This window comes from Pinus tabuliformis, chromosome 7 (assembly GCF_031772625.1).
Source record: "Pinus tabuliformis cultivar Carrire ecotype Pingquan chromosome 7, CPIR1, whole genome shotgun sequence".
NCBI classification, from domain to species: domain Eukaryota; kingdom Viridiplantae; phylum Streptophyta; class Pinopsida; order Pinales; family Pinaceae; genus Pinus; species Pinus tabuliformis.
The window spans coordinates 48,984,079-48,990,078 of record NC_142293.1 but is presented as its reverse complement, the minus strand read 5'-3'; positions in this window follow the sequence as shown (position 1 = coordinate 48,990,078).

Below are 6,000 nucleotides of genomic sequence, written 5' to 3'. Positions count from 1 at the left end.
CCTGTTGTGCTCCTCTCACTATCTTTATCACCTGCCATATTTGCATCAACATATCCCTATAGAACAATGTTTGAACCACCAAAGCATAATTCTTGATTTGTGGTATCTCTCAAATACCTGAGAATCCACTTCACTGCCATCCAATGTTCTTTTCCTGGATTGTTCATGTACCTACTTACAACTCCCACTGCATGTGAAATATCAGGCCTTGTGCAGACCATTGCATACATTAAGCTTCCAACTGCTGATGCATATGGAACTTTAGACATATGAGCCATTTCTTCCTGAGTCTTAGGGCACACCTCGTTACTTAATTTGAAATGGTTGGCCAAAGGTATACTAATTGGTTTTGCATTCTGCATACTAAACCTTTTCAATGCCTTTTCTATGTACTCACTTTGAGACAATGTTAATTTGTGATTCTTCCTATCTCTAGTTATTCTCATACCAAGGATTTGTTTTGCAGCACCCAATCCTTCATTGCAAATGAGTTTGCCAATTTCCTTTTGAGGACATTTATTTCCTACATGTTAGAACCTACAACAAGCATGTCATCTACATACAATAACAATATAATATAGCTGCCATCATTTTGCCTTTTGAGGTAAACATAATGATCAAAGTGACATATAGTATAACCTTGTTCAGACATAAACCTGCCAAATTTTAGATACGACTGCCTTGGAGCCTGTTTTAAGCCATACAAGCTCTTCTTCAACCTGCACACTAGTTTCTCCTTCCCTTTTACCTCATATCCTTGTGGTCGCTACATATATATCTCTTCCTCTAGATCCCCATGGAGGAAGGTTGTCTTTACATCTAACTGCTCAAGATGTAAATCCTTACCTGCTACTAGACTTAAAATAGTTTTGATTGAAGTCATTTTAGCAACAGGAGAGAATATTTCGTCAAAATCAATACCTTTCTTCTGTGCAAACCCCTTCACTACAAGTCTAGCTTTTTACCTCCGTTTTCCTCCATCTTTTTCCTTCAGCCTGTACACCCATTTATTCTGCAATGTTGTTTTACCTGTAGGCAACCTGACTAAGTCCCAAGTCTGGTTTTGTGCTAAGGAGTCCATCTCTTCTTTCATGTCTTGCTCCCGCTTCTTCCTAGTTTCTACCTACACTACTTCTTCATAAGATTATCATTCACCAGAATCAGTGAAGAATACATAATATGATGAAGGAGAGTATCATTCAAGGGGTCTACTTATGCTTGTATATCTTCTAACACCACTTTCAGGTGTTTGAAGTGCTTGTTGTTGTTGTGGTTGTTGGTTTGGCTATTGATCATTATGATTTTTAGGCACCATCACTTTTCCTGTGATATCGTCAAGCACTGTGTATTCTCTGTTTTCTTTTTCTTGTTTCTTTTCTTGCAATTGATTCTTATAAAAGACCTTTTCATTGAATATTACATCTCCGCTCCTAATGATTTTGTGATTTTCATAATCATATAAGTGATAACAAAAATCATTAACACCATATCCAATAAAGATACATTTCTTGGATTTGGCCTCAACCTTTGTTCTATTTTCTTTATTAATATGGACAAGGGCTTCACAACCAAACGTCTTTAAAAATGAGTAGTTTACCTTTTTAACTTTCCATGCCTCCTTTGGAATACCACCATCTAAGGAACTTGAAGGCCCTCTATTTATTAGATAAACAACAGTATCTACAGCATCTGCCCAAAATTGTAAAGGCAATCCTGCATGCAATCTCATGCACCTTGCATGCTCCATGATTGTCCTGTTCATCCTTTCTGACACACCATTTTCTTGTGGTGTTCCTAGAACCGTCTTCTCTCTGTTAATTCCATTCACTGAATAGTACCCAACAAACTCTTTGCTACAATATTCGCCTCCATTATCTGATCTGAGACACTTCAGCCTTTTCCCTGTCTCATTTTCAACCAAAGCTTTCCATTTCTTGAAATTATCAAATACATCAGATTTATTTCGAATACAATAAATCCAGACTTTTCTGGTTGCATCATCAATAAAAGTAACATAATAACGAGAGCCACCAAGAGATGATACTTGCGTAGGTCCCCATATATCTGTATGCACAAGCTCTAATTTTTCACTCTTCTTTTCTTTCCCAACTCTAAGGAATTTGACTCTCTTCTGTTTTCCATAAATACAATTCTCACAGAATTTTAAATCAACATGATTCAAACCTAGAAACAAATTTCTTGAGTGAAGAATCTGCATCCCCTTCTCACTCATGTGCCTGAGCCTATGATGCCACAATGTCGTATCTTCTCCTGTAGTGGTTAAAGCATTAAAACAGAATTAGAAATACCATTGCATAAATACAATGTACCAACCTTTACTCATTTTGCTATTACCAGAGATCCTTTAGTGACCTTCCAGGTTTTATCTGTGAATGTAGTTACGTAACCTTCACCTCCCAACTACCATGTTGAAATCAGATTTTTCTTTAGATCTAGAACATGCCTTACCTTCTTCAATAGCCACTGATTTCCATTTTGTTGTTTTATGAAAACTGTACCCATTCCAACGATTTTATAGGGTTTATCATAATCCAATTGAACTTGTCCAAAATCTCCTTGAACATAATCATGAAAATGTTTCTTATTAGGTGTGGCATGGAATGAGGCCCCTGAATCTATCACCCAAGAATCAATAATATTTTCTAATGAAAGAATCAAATAATCTTGCAACACATCACCTATTACATTCGCTTCATGATTAGTTTCTTGATGCGCATCTCCTTCTTTTCCCTTCCAAGACTTGTAGTCTTTCTTCAGGTGTCCTTTCTTCCCGCATTTCCAACACACTATCCCCGATCTGGACTTGGATCTTCCTTTTCTTCACTTACTGCGATATCCTGGGCTCTTTCCTCTTTCCATTTTTCTTCTCCTAGTCTCTGCAGTCAAAGCATTACCTGATGTCTCACCAGAGCTTTTCCGTCGCATTTCCTCGCTAAGGATTGCACCGATAACATCATCAAACTTTAAAGTACTAGATCCAGAGACAAAGTTACTAACAGCCATAACTAAACCATTCCAACTTTCTGGCAATGAGCACAGAAATAACAGAGCCCTAACTTCATCATCAAAATTTACCCCTATAGAACTTCACTCACTTGTAATAGTATTAAAATCATTTAAATGATCTGCAATAGATCCACCTTTTGACATCTTCATATTAAATAAACGATTCATAAGAAATACCTTATTTGAGGCAGATGGTTTTTCATATAGTTTGGCCAATGCTGACATTAAACCTTGTGTTGTCGTTTCCCTTGAAATATTAAATGCTACCGACGCTGCTAGGCACAGTCGTATTGTTCCAAGTGCCTTTCTATCCAAAACATCTCATTCTATGTCTGTCATACTAGTCGACTTCTTTGTCTTTCCACTCAATGGTAGGTACAGATCTCTCTGATGCAGATAATCTTCCATCTGCATCTTCCACAGCTGATATTTTTGGCCGTTGAATTTTTTGACCCGAAACCTACCATCTTCCGCCATTGCTCCCACTCAAACCAGGAACCCTTCTATCCTACGAGTTTATGAGCCAAATAGACCTTCGGCTCTGATACCAGCTGTTAGAAAATTATATATTACAGAGCATTGGAACACATAAAATATTGCATAAATATAAACATAAAAAACGCATAAAACAAGAGAGATACAGATATATGTGGTTCACCCAGTTTGGGCTACGTCCAAGGAGAAACAACCAGTCCTTCCTTTTATATTATCCAGCAAAATAAAGGGATACAACCTATAGCAGATCCACTGTAACACCCTCTTCGCTATCAATCTCCTCTCTCTTCCTCACTCAGAATACAGATATATGTAGATGCAATACAATTCCCTCATATATATTGAGGGGTTTCCTTCTAGGGAAAAAACCCTAAATTGAACATAACTTCTACCATCAGATCATCTCCTTAATGAATGGCCCAGATTGACTAGAAATTACTAGACTTTTACAAGGTAATTTTACATCTATTTTTAGCTTTAGGGGCGCTAACCCCGAACCCCTGCCGGGGGACTGCTGGCCCCAGGACCACCCAGTCAAGGGGGGGGTGGGGGCTTACCCCCCTGGACCCTCGCGGGGGGGACAAGTCCCCCCCCGCACCCCCCGTGTGGAGGGGTGTACAGTCTTCCTGAGGTATACATCTGGCTAAAACATTTGAATACAGAAGATAATCAGGCTCCACACCCAACACTGCCCCACTTAGTCAATCCATCATAGCGTCCATCCATCATAGGGGAAACCTATACCTAATGGTGATTTTGTTGTTGGCCCATGAATCTGTGCACATCTGCTATTCTCCTCCTTTCTTGGGATCCCTTTATCTAGAAACTCCTGCACTTGTTTCCTAATCTCCTCATTATCTTTGGGCTCATCCAATATGCTACCTTATTTGGTAGGCTTGCTCCGGGTATAAAGTCGATATGATGACTGATGCTTCTTTTGGGAGGCAACTTGTCTTGCAAATCGTCGACCACAATGTCTTTGAATTCCTATAGCATCTCTTCAATTTCTGCAGGCAAATCAGACATTTCTGTGTGCAACAACACTGTCTTTTCCCTCCTCACAAAAACATAGTTCACTTCACTTTCCTCGATCTATTTCACAAACTGTTTTCCACCTATTAACAATGCTTTTGTCCCACTTGCTTCTGTTGTCTCCTCTTCCTTGATGGGTACGAGTGTATGTTTGATTCCATCCTTAACATACTTGTAACAATTCATTTTCGCATCATGTACTACCTTCCGATCATACTGCCATGGTCTTCCTAGCAGTATGTGACATAAGCCGATTGGCATAATATCACATATAACTTTGCCTTTGTACCTGCTCATGTGAAACTCAACCTCACATTATTCATCAACCAATAGTTGGTGACCTTTCAGTAGCCACGAAACTTTGTAAGGTGTGGGGTACTTAAGCCGCTTCAAACCCAACTTTTCCACCATCTCAGTGGCAACCAAATTATTTGTACTCCCACTATCAATGATCAATTTGTAGAACCTTCCATGTGATTTGCAAACGGTTTGGAATAGTGCTTTCTATTGGGTCTGTCCAGCTATTTATTTGGCTGGTTTCAGCAATACTTTCTTTAGAACTAAGGCCTCCCCCATTTCCGCTACATTTTCTGCTTCTTGGGGTGGTGCCTCAGCTTCCTCGGGCTTTGGAACAAACATTCCTCTCTGGCCAGCTTGTTCTACTTCAAGGCATTCAAATGATCTGTGCCCACACTTGTGGCACCTGTAGCACTGATAATTGGCTCCTCTACCTTGGTCATTCCCCCTTCCTCGCTGATAGGACCTGCCACCTCTAGTGTTGTCTCCTTTCTCTATTGTTCCTGAAGCCTTGGAGCTACTACCCTCTTCGCTATTACTGGAAGTTCATCCTCTGCCATAGGATTATCCTCGTCCTTTGCCGGTTCCCCATCCTCTCCTAGCATTTTGCTTTCTAGTTACCTTTTCCTCAGCCTTCATAGCACTCTGATAGGCTTCTCCTATATTTCTTGAGGAAAGAATGTTGATTTCATCCAGTATTTCTAGTCTCAAACCATCTATGTATCTTGCTGTCTTCTCTGGAGTGTCATCGGTATAACGAGCTCTCAAGTTCACCCGATAGAATTCTTCTATATACTCCCTTACTGTCATCACTTTTTGTCTTAAATTATAGACTTATCAGTAAAGTGCAACCTGGAAATCCTTAGGTAGAAATCCGCCTTTCAGTTTGGTCACCATCCTTGACCACTTCTTGATCGGTAACTTGTTCATCCTCCTTCTCTTTGCTTGGACACTGTCCCACCACAGGGCTGTGTGTCCCTTCAATTTGGTTGCAGTGAATTTGACTCTCCGGTCCTCACTGACCTCTTCACATTCAAAATACTTGTCCAACTCGCTTACCCAATCCCATAGAACTTATGTGGACAAGCTACTGTCTTAGTTAGGAATCTTTGGTTTGGGCTTGCTCCTTGCCAATAGAACCAACCTCAA